The 14,728-nt window shown below is 43.8% G+C and overlaps 1 protein-coding gene across 1 annotated transcript in view; it reads left to right on the top strand.

Moving 5' to 3' along the window:
- Window positions 1-14,728, top strand: part of LOC126330168 (protein FAM43A) — a 592,769-nt gene that overhangs the window by 100,320 nt on the left and 477,721 nt on the right. The window contains exon 2 of the mRNA XM_049996337.1: window positions 13,380-13,447. The gene's annotated coding sequence lies outside the window, so the exon portion shown is untranslated. The remainder of the gene's footprint in view (window positions 1-13,379; window positions 13,448-14,728) is intronic.

Here is a 14,728-nt window from a genome sequence, read left to right on the forward strand (position 1 = left end):
TATATATGGCTTAAATCGGTTGGACGTACACTTGGATTTCAAAGCAAGTAGAATTAAAACTTTTCGTCGTTACTGTAGTACATTTTTCTAGTGGTATTTGTCACACAACAGCTCACAGTCCAACAAACTGATGGTGTTAAATTGATAGTACGTGTCTGACTTTGCCGTAACTTCGCCAAAATTTCACCTGCCTTTGGGTCTACGCAATAACTTGTTTCCCGTTTCTCTGAAACCAAAATGAGCGATAACGTACTCACAGGAATATCTAGGCTCGTTGTGAATCTCCTGAACAGCAGACGTTCAGGTCGTAGATTCCCACAGGGCTGTGGTGTCGCCTGTCCTCATGCCCTTCAAGTGTGCCAGAGGACAGCAGTCACCGGCAGGAAGGGCAATTTTGACGTTCTCAGGCTCTGGCAAGGATTTTCGCACGGGCCTCCCATCAGGCGACTTGTTAAAGAGCACCACCGTGGGAAAGTGTTCTGCCCTTTCTCACTGTGCATTCCGTTTTTGGAAACGATACGAGAAAAAAGAACTTGTCTCTCATACAGAGCTCTGTGGAAAATGATTTAGTGATATAACCACGGAGCTTAGAGGGTCACACGTGGTATGTAAAATAAAACACGCAAGGTTGAGGTAGCCTTCCTCACATGAGATCACACGGGATTCCTGCCAGTAAAATTACTTTACGCGATGCACACCGCGAGACATCAATACTTTTCACAGTGACATAAATTTTAGAAGCTCGACACCACCGGTGACAATGAGTATATGAAACAGCCATGAGAAGCACATACTGTTTCACTGAGGTGCGTGTTATGGCTTCTGAATTGCAATGTAATGGGCAAAAACTACACTACTGGCCAGTAAAACTGCTACACCAAGAAGAAATGCAGATGATAAACGGGTATTCATTGGACAAATATATTACACTAGAACTGACATGTGATTAAATTTTCACGCAATTTGGGTGCATAGATCCTGAGAAAGCAGTACCCAGAACAACCACCTCTGGCCGTAATAATGGCTTTCATACGCCTGGGCATTGAGTCAAAAAGAGCTTGGGTGGCGTGTACAGGTACAGCGCCCCCTGAAGCTTCAACACGATACCACGGTCCATCAAGAGTAGTGACTGGCGTATTGTGACGAGCCAGTTCCTCGGCCCCCATATACCAGACGTTTTCAATTGGTGAGAGATCTCTAGATGTGCTGACCAGGGTAGGAATCGACCATTTTTTCTGTATCCAGAAAGGCCCGTACAGGACCTGCAACATGCGGTCGTCCATTATCCTGCTGAAATGTGTGGTTTCGCAGGGATCGAATGAAGGGTAGAGCCACGGGTCGTAACACATCTGAAATGTAACGTCCACTGTGCCGTCAATGCGCACAAGAGGTGACCGAGACGTGTAACCAATGGTACCCTCCACCGTCACGCCGGGTGATACGCCAGTATAGCGATGACGAATACACGCTTCCAATGTGCGTTCACCGCGATGTTGCCAAACTCGGATGCGACAATCATGATTCTGTAAACAGAACCTGGATTCTTCTGAAAAAAATAACGCTTTGCCATTCGTGCACCCAGGTTCGTCGTTGAGTACACCATCGCAGGCGCTCCTGTCTGTGATGCAGCGTCAAGGGTAACCGCAGCCATTGCCTCCTAGCTAATAGTCAATGCTGCTGCAAACGTCGTCGAACTGTCCGTGCAGATGGTTGTTGTCTTGCAAGAGTCCCTATCTGTTTACTCAGGAATCGAGATGTGGCTCCACGATCCGTTACAGCCATGCGGATAAGATGCCTGTCATCTCGACTGCTAGTGATACGAGGCCGTTTGGATCCAGCACGGCGTTTCTTATTACCCTCCTGAACCCGCCGATTCCATATTCTGCTAACATTCATTGGATCTCGACCAACGCGAGCAGCATTGTCGCGATACTATAAACCGCAATCGCGATAGGCTACAATCTGACATTTATTAATGTCGGAAACGTGATGGTACGCATATCTCCCCCTTACACGAGGCATCACAACAAGGTTTCACCAGGCAACACCAGTCAACTGCTCCTTGTGTATGAGAAATCGGTAGGTGTCGCCACTGGCGGCAAACTTGTGTGAATGCTCTGAAAAGCTAATCATTTGCATATCACAGCATCTTCTTCCTGTCGGTTAAACTTCGCGTTACAGCACGTCATCTTCGTGGTGTAGCAATTTTAATGGCCAGGATTGTAAATTTCAGAAGTGATGGTAACCGGAAAAAAATAGTAAATAGTCATAGCACTCTGTGTCGTTCGGCTTGACCTGAATCTTGGTGGCTCGTGCTTCGACTGGTTGCATAAATACTGCTCACAGAAAAGTGCATTACTATTAAAAGCGAGCGATAAGCTGCGAACAAAGGCGACATCTGATAACGTGGCAGGGCCAGTTCTTGGTGTGTGGTCGGCCCTTCCAGACAAGCGGCTAGGCGGCAGAAGGCTCAGCAGGCGGCTGCTGTGGACGGGCTGACCTCGAGACAGGCGACACGCGATCCCTGGTGTTAGGGTTTGATGTGCGCCTAAGAGACTGGCACTGCAGAGCCCAGAGCCATTAGGTGTTGGGTTAAAAGCGACACATGTTTGGACGCTCAGTAGAAGGTGTGTTCCTGTTCACTGGCGCATTAGTTATGGTAGAAAACTGTGCAGGGCGATCCACATAGCCCCGAACTACACTGAAGCGACAAAGGAACTGGTATAGGCATGCGTATTCAAATACAGAATATGTAAAAAGGCAGAATACGGCGCTGCGGTCCGTGACGCCTATATACGACATCATGTGTCTGGCGCAGTTGTTGGATCGGTTACTCTACTGCAATGGAGGGTCATCAAGATTTAAGCGAATTTGAACGTGGTGCTACAGTCGGCGCACGAGCGATGGAACTCAGCGTCTCCGAGGCAGCCATGAAGTGGTGATTTCCCGTACGACCCTCTCACGACTGTAACGTGAATATTAGGAGTCCGGTTAAAACCTCGAATCTCCGACATCGCTACTTCCGGAAAAGAACGGGACTAACGGCGACTGTAGAGAATCGTTCAACGCGACAGAAGTGCACCCTTCCACAAATTGTTGCAGATTTCAATGCTAGACCATCAGTAAGTGTCAGGGTGCGATCCATTCAACAAAACATCATCGATATGGGCTCTCTGAGCCGAAGGTCCACTCTTGTACCCTTGATCACTGCACGACACAAAGCTTTACACATCGCCTGGGCCCGTCAACACCGACATTGGACTGTTGATGGCTGGAAACATGTTGCCTGGTCGGACGAGTCTCATTTCAAATTGTTACGAGCGGATGGACGTTACGAGTATGGAGACAACTTCACTAATCCATGGACTCTAAATGTCGGCAGAGAACTGTACAAACTGGTGGAGGCTCTGCAATGATGGGGGGCGTGTGCATTTGGAGTGATGTGGGTCTCCTGATACGTCTAGAGACGCTGACAGGTGTCACGTACGTAAGCATCCTGTCTGACCACCTGCATCCATTCATGTCCGTTGTGCATTCCGTTGGACTTGGGCAATTCCAGCAGAACAATGCGACCCCGTTTATGTCCATAATTGCTACAGAGTGGCTCTTGGAATAGTGTTCTGAGTTTAAACACTTCCGCTGGCCACCAAGCAGGAACATTATTGAGCATATCTGGGATGCCTTGCAACGTGCTGTTCATAAGAGATCGCCAATCCGTGCTACTCTTACGGGTCTATGGAGAGCTCTGCAGGATTGATGGTGTCAGTTCCCTCCAGCACTACTTCAGACATTAGTCGAGTCCATGCCACGTCATGTTGCGGCACTTCTGCGTGCTCGCGGAGGTCCTAAACGATATTAGGCAGTTGTACCAGCTTCTTTGGCTCTTCAGTGTACTTCAATGGGTCATCATTTCCTCCGAAACTTCGTAGAAAGTTGTTTGAATGGGAGATTCAAAAGTATCGCTCGTTCTTGGCAGGTTAATTGTTGTTTCTGCGCATGAGGTTCTTTGTCCGTTATAATGCAGCTCTTGCTCGGCGTGCGTTGGTTCGTTCGTAGCCTCGTCGGTCACGGTTTGTGAAGTCTTGGGCCCGCTTGCTTAGGTGAGTAGTAACGTGTTTGCCTATAATACCGCGGGCCCGAGTTCGATTCCCGGCCGGGTTGCCGATTTTCTGTCGGTGGACTGAGTGTTGTGTTGTCCACATCATCATCGACACACAAGTCGCCCAGTGTGGCTTCCAACCCGGGGCAGAGTGTGTAGTTTGTGACGCGCGAACAAGCAAATTAGTGATTCGTTTACAGTCTTTAGCTGGATGAAACATGTCGTACACGCTTTGAGAGCGGATTTGTACTGTGAAAACACATAGGGAGACACTCAATGGTTACAACACAACGGGCATTACGTAGATAATTCAACGTGCGCGATGTTCCAACAAACGCAACGATTTCGTCGATTGCAGGGAAGCTGGAGACAACTGGAGTACTGAACAGTGACATGGGTAAACATAGACCATCACTGAGTGCAGAGGTTACTGATAATGTTGGAAGACGCTTGGAAAACGCTACAAGCAAATCGTTTCGTCGAATGAGCGATGAGACGGGCATTTCATATGGCACATGTCAAAGCGCTGGAAAGAAATCCACATCGCGACCTCACAGAGAGCACATGATGAAAGCGTTGCAAGACGCAGGTCGTGAGAAAAGAATGCTTATTGCCCATGGCTTCAGGTGTTTCTTATTCATCGCCCATACATTCTCTCCATAACTTGGTTTACAGAGTTAGTCTGAGAGCGTGTGTAGTTCATCACGCGCGAACAATCAAATTAGTGATTCGTTTACAGTCTTTAGGTGGCAGAAACAGCTGGTACACACTTTCAGAGCGGGTTTGTACTGTGAAAACATGCAGGAAGACATGCATTTATCTTATGTAAATTGAAGATGGAGAGGGGAGAAAGGAAAGGAAAGTGACTAGCGATTTCATTGGCATCGGGACTGCGGCGACGAGTGAAATTGTGTGCCGGGCCGGGATTCGAACACAGGATCTCCTGTTGACTAGGAAGTTGCGTTAATCACTTGCGCCACCCGCAGGCAGTGTATATTCCAAATGTACGATCTATCTCGCACACTTCTCGGCCGACTCTCATTTCCACGTAGCGCCATCTGTCCGCAGCATCATCTATGTCTCCCATGCTAGCTACTCGGAGATTGCCGCAGGAGATCAAATGTGCTTGTGCATCCGCACTGAAGGAGGTCGATTCGTTGCCCACCCAGGCGAATCAGTTATATATGAAGGCGTAGTGTCCTTTCGGACATATTAACTAAGAAAGACCACCGCATGAAGAAAAGGCTGGAGTGTGCTACGCGGTGTCAACTTCCGAGATTGTTGGCACAATTTTCTTCTGATACGACCGTAGCCACTACAGTTTATATGGGCATCTTCAATAAATTTGTGGAGCACCTGGACGCCGGCGAACTCGCAGAATATTATTTCCAACAAGATTCAGCCACGTGTCACACGTCTAAAACCTCCATACAACTAATAACCAGTTTCTTCGGTGACCGAATAATGTCAAAAAATTTGCGTCCTCTCCCGATCACCTGATCTAACCCCTCCCCCCCCCCCCCCCCATCCCGCCCCGGATTTTTTCTTCTTCTTTGTACAGATGGAACGGGTGATATGATGCTGCGTGAAGAGTTTGACATGGCACTAAAAGACCTAAGTCGAAACAAGGCCCCTGGAGTTGACAACATTCCATTACAACTACTCTACCATCTGGTGAGCAAGATGTATGAGATAAGCGAAATACCCTCAGACTTCAAGAAGAATATAATAATGCCAATCCCACAGAAAGTGCCGGCCGGTGTGGCCGTGCGGGTCTAGGCGCTTCAGTCTGGAACCGCGTGACCAATACGGTCGCAGGTTCGAATCCTGCCTCGGGCATGGATGTGTGTGATGTCCTTAGAACTACTTAAACCTAACTAACCTAAGTTCTTGGGGACTGATGATCACAGATGTTAAGTCCCATAGTGCTCAGAGCCATTTGATTTGAACCCACAGAAAGGAGGTGTTGACAGGTGTGAAAATTATCAAACTATCAGTTTAATAAGTCACGGCTGCAAAATACTAAACGAATTCTTTACAAACGAATGGAAAAACTGGTAGAAGCCTACCTCGGGGATTATCGGTTTGCATTTCGTATTTAACATTAAACGCACGCGACTCTATGAAGTGTTTGATGCACTGTTGCAGGATTTTATCTGTAAATGGAGTCTGTGTCAGTAATGATATCAAAAAACTGCGATGATCTTGGCGGTGTTAATTTGAATGAAACATTGAGTTTACTCTGTTAAGCCGATGAATAAACTTCTGGACCCCGAACCAGACCATTGGGTTTATGTCCACAATCTATCAGCGTCCTCTTGACTCGCTCGCACGGGGGTTCTATGGCGTCGATTGGTCTCGTGTCGTCCGTCGAAGATGGAGCTGCAAGTGAAGTATCACATGCGTTAGACGGACTGGCGCGGCCAGATAGTCCGGCATTTGGCATCCATAATTTTCACGTTATTCACCTTTGCAATTGAGAGGAGTTTCAGCATTTTTATGGACGAGGATTTGACTCACCGTGAATGGCTCGCCTGGAAGTCAAGTGACGATCTTTTTTTAACTGTTCGGCTCAAGTTGGAGAGTTCTCTTTGTACACGTTGATGAAATGAGGTTCTCGAGCGACAAATGTAGAAATGGGCGAATAAACTAAAAACACCTATCTAAGAATCCAGCGAGTAATGTGTAAATACCCTTTGGTCGCAATTAAATCAATGTAAACAAATAATGGCATCGGTAAGTCCCACTTAAATTCAGTACTGCATTCGAAACTTCACTAAGAAATGAAATGAATGGACCATTAAAACTTGGCAACTAGTTTTTTTGAAAGCAATGAAATAAGAAACGTCCACTACAGCGTCACAATTTTCTTGAAGTAAAGTACTCTAAGAGGCAGGTCATATCTTGTCAAGGACGTGCTTTGGATGACTAGTTCCACTGTCTGCACCAACACTGTGTCCCAACTGCTGCTGTCTATGCGTAGTGTTTCCCCGGAGGAATGGTCAGTATTCAGGGATATGACAGGAACGATCATTCGAAGCAAAAGAGTCTTGTAAAGATGGGCTCTAAAATGTATACCTGAGGAGTACTCGTTCAGTGCAAGAGATGTGTTTCACAGCAGCGAAGATGAGTAAGTGCTCATAACTCTTAAAGTGCGCACTTTAGAGGCCATGTTTACTGTACATTTTTTTTCTTATTTTGGTCCATACGACCACATCATAAAATATGGAACGCAAAGACCCTGCAGTAGAAGAAATTTGTTTCACAGTATCGCAAAACGAAGTAGTGTTCGCAGTTCTCAAGGTATGCGGTTTAGAATCCATGTTCATTCTTCCAACGATCGTTTCTGTCTCACCCATGAATACTGACCACTCCTCCTGGGACAGCCGGAATAAATACTTCAATTTGTAGTAAGGCAGCCACGTTCATAGTCCCGAATAAGCGCCACGCTTCGTGTCTCATGTTTCAAACAGCTCTGGACCACGCAACTGCTCGCGGACAACTGTAATAATTCCAGAAGTCAACATATCGCATCCTAGCTAGAACAGTAACACAACTAAAAAATGCAGTGCTTGAGAAAAATCGACTTAAATAATTCTGTAAAGCTTCTACTGAAATAATAAAAGCGTCCTTTAAATTTCAAGTAAGTAGTTTCGGCAGTAAATTCGATTATAGTCTATACAAGAGTAAAATGGACATGTAAAGCTGTACTCGAATGTGGGGTGTTATCAGGTAATTATTAATTCTTTGAGTTGTCATTTTCCTTGATTTTCTAAATTTTTTGTTTTTGTTACGACCTCTCGTCTAATATTTTTACCACTTTTCCACCCCAAATAATATATTTTTTATCTGTAACATAATACAACATTCTAACATCCATTAGACAAAATAAAAAATGAAAAACAAAGTTATTGTACTACAAAAATACAAAATCCAGAATTGTAATTTATGAAACTTAATTTAACAAGGAACATCAGTTAGTTGCGATTCAAGGAAAACAATTTACGAAAACATAGAATCGTAAGTGGGCTTATGTAATATAGGAATACTTTCCGCCGAGAAGAGGGATTCAATATGAACATTGCCTATAGCAGAAATTTCCATTTTTTTCTTGTGCGCTGCAACGTACGAAATTTCGGAATATTTACAACAGCTGTAATGGCCAAAACTATGTCCTTCTGGAACGCAAGGGGAAAGTACTTTTTAATGTTATATGCAGACACTATAAACACAGACATTGTAATGATCAGTGATACTGAAAATTGCATTCAAATCACCTACGCATGAAAAGTCTGACAACTTCGAATTTGTCGCTTTCCTTGAATGACCCATGCATAAGTGTCAGTAGCAAAGCTGAAGTGATACCGTTGCTGCTGTGGCGGATCATGAAGTAGCCTACAACAAAACTGATAAAAGAAAAATAACGAGATACAAATGTGAAGTTTTCGTGCTCGTTGGAGCAGTGACAAAAACCAAAAACTGCCGAATTTTACTTTAGTCACTTGTCTTGCCGGCATGCGATACGTTAATGTTCGTTCAAATAAAGTGGTTTTCTAAAAAAGACGTCGAAATTGATACTCCTAAAGGGAAAAGCCATCGTGCGGAAATCAAAACCGTCCAGCAGTTTCAGGTAAACGAGATACCAAAATGAGTGCTATGTCTCAATGCTGCTGTCCCATTTGTTCGTGTGTACGCTCTCTCTCTCTCTCTCTCTCTCTCTCTCTCTCTCTCTCTCTCTCTCTCTCTCTCTCTAAGGAAAGAAGCGATTATTGCCGATGAAGAGAAGTGCAGCCACTGCAATTCCCAGACAGTGCCGAGTGTGACAATGTTCACTGGCCTCTAGTGACCGCCACTCATCGCAAAAAAAAAGTGAAATTCACTGCCTCACGTGACAGACAGAAGTTCATCATGCATTCTGCTCTTGCCCCTATGTCTCTGCGTAATTTTTCTGCAACTTTCTTCTTCACGGTTGTTTCTCCTGTTCTCTTTCCGCTTAATCGAGATCTCGCGCTGAGGCCTCTGTTTACATAGAAGCTATGTTTGTAGTTGAGTAGCACATTTGACAGCAAGGAAACCTATACTAGAGTTTGAAATCTCATACCCCATTTCCGACTAACGTATGCTAGGTTATGTCGTACAACCTGCGCAAATTGTTGTCGCGTTCTCTGGCAAACAAATGTAGAGCCAGTCAGATATTTGCCCAAATAGCGTTTGAAAATTCGCCCAGAAACGATTGCGTAATTCGCTGCTCACGTCCAATGACACACTTCTGAGTTGTCAGCAATCACTTCGTGCCTTACGCTGCCGGGCAGATACAACATTTGATGTAAAATCGTAGCAGTGAATTATTGCAAAGATTCTGTAGGCGCTACATTTATTAGTTTTGCCTTCGTCACAGAACATTATAATCTGCCACCAATACTTAACGTATTTTCTGTCTGAAAGTTCCTTTTCGCAGCACGCTTCACGAAGTTTTCATTCTCGATTTGAGCAAGTAACTTGAAGTGCCCGCCTTGTTCTTTCCGTAACTAAATATCGTGCTCTGATTCAATGCGTCAGAGGATGAACTGTTTTTTTGTGACATGGGTTCTAATCTGTTAGTCAAAAGATGTGGTGTCTGTATCTGAAGTAAGAGAGAAGCACTGGCGCCAACTAGAGAGCGCAGAATCTGAGTGCCCACACTATTTTGCAGACACTACACCAAATGGAAAAGCCTAAACCTAGATCCAGTGTCCCCATTAGTGTATACACCAAATTTATTTCGCAAATGACCATATGGAGGCATTCATTCGATTCACTTTAACGAAGTAATTGCATGCCTGGCATGTCCATGGCGGCAGGATATTGCCATATACTAAAGTCAGTTAAGTGCAACATTGGATTCACGTAGCGTCAGATTTCGTCTAATGGCGGAAAGTTTCACATTAATTAGCGAAGCAGCGCAGGTGCACCATGTTTCTAAGCATGATAGAAAAGGCGGTGAACGCTGCTAATGTAGCGATGATGTCCGTTATTTTCAGTACACATATTTGTTTTGCCTAAAGATTGTGTAAAATAATATCGTGTGAAATAAGCGTTGTTGCTACGTTGTCTGGAAAGTCGCCTGTAGAAATCTAACATTGTATTATAAAAGTGCCGTGAGGAGGATCATTTCGTAGCGGTACGGTCTTACTCTTACGTACTGTTACGTAAGGGTCGTGAATTTTCAGTGGGCCCTACAGTCACACAAAAACGAACTGGTGAGCTGTGGGATAACTTGAAGTCTTCCAAGATGGTAATGCCCCTACCCGTGTGAATGATTTAATGTGTGTGAAGATGAAATAACACGCCTTTCTTCGCTTCCACAATATTCGTATTAGAATGTTCTAGTGCCACTGCTGAATAGATTATGAAAACAATTACGGGTATGTGACAATCTCACACTAGCAACTCGACAGGAGTTTTCGAGAGGATGCGCAAATTCCTTCTTTGACGATGCCAATTTTGTGGTAATATTTGAGCAGGAATTGTAAGCGCTTCACATAAAAAATTCATTTGGGGTGAAATAAGATGATGCAAATTTTTCCCCACCTTTATGATAATTTTCCCGTACTAATCTGCTGTACCTGTTAGAATGAAAGTTTAGTCATGGTCTGGGTTCACAATCAAAAATGAAAATCCTTTTATTCCATTATTAGCAACATTGCACCTTACAGTACCACATGTGTCCGCCTTACGACAGTGTTTCTGCAGTACAGCTAATTATCTCAAGAGACTGATAGCGTTGCGGTACTTTCAGCTAATTTTAATTAATAGTAAAGTTTTACCCAGTAAGCATAACAGAAAATTCGCTTCCAATATAGCCACCCAAGAATGGAATTTAAAGTTAGTTTACCTTTACACGTTCAACTCAAACCTTCGTCTTCAGCTAATTTAATCAATAACTGTGCACTTTAGTATGACAAGCATGATCTCGGGAAAGCTAGTTTAAATGCACACACTTCGGCGCACTCATCGCTCTGACTGGCTGTCGTTTTGCGACTCTAGCTCCAAACAATGATACCTACCTCCCTCCCTCCCTCCCTCCGTGTGTCCATATGTTTGTTTGCTTCCTTGTTTGTTTGTAATTAATACAAATCTACAGCTTTATTTCGATCTTGATGAAATTTTGCACACTTTATCTTCAAGACAAGAGGAAGATCAGTGACCACATAAGATTTCGCTATATGACTAAAACGTATATGTATGTAATCTGTAAAGGGGAAAGGTTGCTGCATCTCGAAAAGTACCCGACCAATTTACTTCAAAGTTGTTGGCCGATTTACTTCAAATTTCTACACTCAGATGAGACAATGAAGAAAACTAATGTAAAATTAAATGCCTAACGAAAGAAATGTATCCTGGTTAATTGATAGTAATCCCTATCACAGCGGCAATAAACGTCTTGCACACACTATTTAAAAGATAGAAGAAATCCACAATTTTGAAGATACAACAATGAAATTTTGTACTATGCTATACTTAAAATCAACACTTCATGGAATATAAAAATTTTATTTAAAAAAATATACGTACCTCTTCTCAGAAACAGTTCTTGTTATTTCTAAAAAAAAAAAAAAATCTAGGTTTAATCTCCTTATATGTAGTAAACTTTCTCCAAGAAGTTTTTTCAGTACGTGGAATAGGAAAATTTTAATAATTTTTTAATTATAATTCTGCAAGCATAATACAACATTTATGCAAAATTCCATGCACTTTACTCCATATCTCAGCTAATATTCAGAATTTCAAAATTTACTCTTGAGACAACATTTATTGGGTTATACAAATAAGTGTACTAAATTTCATAATTTTAGTTATCATAGATTCTGAGAAAAAACAGTAAACTTTAAAAAACGCCATTTTCAGGAAATGCAATTTAAAGCTCAACCTAACGTTTTTTCTTATGTCATCCCAGATTTGTACTCAGGGTCCTCTTTCCCTTCAAGGCTTACCTTCTGGTTTCATGTTACCTGTCTTCTTCCCTTCACCAACTCTTCAACTGACTTTTCAGCTGCAGTGAGGCACTGTAAATCTGTTTTTCTCAAGATGTCTCGAGTGAAATTTCCTACCTTAAACCCCATTTTCTGTAATAAAGTTCATCCTCCATATGTTCTCATTATTAAATATAACAATCTCATCATAACTTTCAATTTTGATAAGCATAGCAGATTAAAATACGGTTTTAGGGCATCGTTTAGAGACTCATTTGGATTCTGGGTTTTGCCGTGAATTAACTTTATTAGAGTTCAGGATCGCCCAGAAACGTGTAAGCTGGCTTGACAAAATCCAGAATACAGTTTGCAATCCTCCCCTTGTGAACGTGGGGGTTCTTATCCGTCTGAACTCGTAGATATTTACACCAGCTAATGTGGCCCGAATGGTGAATGGGATGTTCGTCTGTTGACACCATGTGGAAATGTGAAGCTCATGCTGCATTTCTCATGTCGCTTGCACTGGATAGGTTCTGGCGTAATTGAGTGATAAAAGAATCGAACACACTCGGAAATCTCCGTTAGTAACACAGGCAAAAAAAATTTTCTTTATAAGCAAAGGAGCTGGTTTTTTATTGTTTCTAAGATAAGGAATAGAGTCATAGATTATTTTTAAAACCAAATAGTATAAATCACAGCTTTCTAAATCTATACCATGCAAGTTTGCTCAAAAGTAATTCACGAAATCGTTGTTCACCGAGCTAGTATTAAAGAGCTTCTTCAAAAAAGGGGCATAGCACGAAGGTTGCGTCACACATTTAATTATTTTTCAAACCCTTCGGATGTGATTTTACCATTGTCCATGTGTTCTACTAATAAATGGGAAAAAAATTAATTGAAAATTAACATTTTCCGTCAATTTCATGAACGCCCCCCCCCCTTTAAGTATTTACACAATAAGATTATTATCTAATATTCCATTCGTTCTCATAGCATAACAAAGTTGGCAAGAAGTGTTAGCGGACGGAGCAGCAGCAGCAGCAGGTGGCTGTTTTTACGTGTAGTTCCCCAGATATGCGCGCCACGCAGGTGGCAGGGCGGCTGTCATGTCCTGCGTCCGGAGTGTTGTTTTCGCGTCGCCGTGGTTCACGGCCGCTCCGCACCGCTTGCGCAAGACTGCCGCCGCCGCCGCCGCCGCCGCCGCCGCCAGCCTTCACCTTGGCGCTCCGTCTCCGTCTGGTCGCCCTCGCGGCTGTTCCGTACCCACCCGTCTGTCTGCCCTCGCTCCTGCTTGCGACAGCGGCTAACGAAATCCTCTTGTTTTACAGGACGCGAGCCACACAACTGGCGCCAGTACACAGCAACCACGGCCGGAGCGACATCATCCTGCACTAGCGTGAGTACCGCAGCTCTCCACTGCTGTTACCACGTCTCAATACTCTGACTGGATGTCTTTTTCCCAGTATGTAGCTGAGCGAGCTCGTGTATCGTAATATTCTGTGTTACAAGTACCATTAAATGTAGAGAGACCATCAAAAAACTAGACAGAAATAGGAAGTCGGGCTCTGCAGCGTCTTCTAGACCCAAAGAAAAGTTTAATCGTTTGGCCTCAAAAGTGAAATTCTGCAATTTAATGAGAGACAGTTGATTTCTTGTCCAACCATTCATTCCAGCTCCTGCCTTTGCACGATCGAAATACCACGGCTCTTCAAAAACTTTGTCAGTGAGCAGGGCTTACGAGTCCGTCTACTCCGACACATCACTGTTGTTTCCGGAATGAATTTTCAGTCTGCAGTGGAATGTGCGGTGATCTGAAACGTCGCGGACCTTCAAAACTGACCGGGGCTCGAAACTGGTACCTTTCCATCCCGCGGGTCAACACTCAACCTACTGACTAGAACAAGGCAAGCGCCATAACACGGTTTTCCAGAAACTTTCCTCAGTGGAAGAGGGGCCAAAATATGCGGACACGGGTACCTGCATATCCATAGATACTCCACCGTTCCTCAAAAACTGACGGTCAAAGCTTTCGACGAACTTCAAATGCCTTTTAGCGGGCGATAATCTCAGTCTAGGTGATGGCTCAATGGCTAGCATAGCGAACTCTCACTTTAGCGCCCCGTGTTCGAAAACCGGTCAATGTTTCGTTTTTTGTTTATCTACCCATGTCGTTAGAAGGTTAGTACTGGAATATTTTTACCAAGTTAGGAGATGAAAGGGCTTTATATTAACTGTAAAGTTACAACTAGATTTCGGAAAAAGCGTCATACAACTATCATGCAGTATAAAAGTGTGTATATGGTATTTTCAGAGGTTACAATCTTCTCAAATTATCATATATACTCTTATTGTGAAACCCAGTTGTAATTTTGCAATTAGCGTAACGTCCTTGTATGCCCTAGCTTGATAAAAAGCATTCATGTAGTAATCTGTTACGGACATAGGAGGTGGTGGTGGTGGTGGTGGTGGTGGTGGTGGCCCATACTCCGTGACAGAGCGTGGGGGAACGATGCGGGAGACACACACCGCCGCACTAGGCAAGGTCCTAACGGAGGTGATTTGCCATTGCCTTCCTCCGACCGTAATGGGGATGGATGATGATGACGATGACGACGACGACGACGACGACGACACAAGACCGTCATCTCGAGGCAGGTGAAAATCCCTGACCCCACCG

This window comes from Schistocerca gregaria, chromosome 2 (assembly GCF_023897955.1).
Source record: "Schistocerca gregaria isolate iqSchGreg1 chromosome 2, iqSchGreg1.2, whole genome shotgun sequence".
Taxonomy (NCBI): domain Eukaryota; kingdom Metazoa; phylum Arthropoda; class Insecta; order Orthoptera; family Acrididae; genus Schistocerca; species Schistocerca gregaria.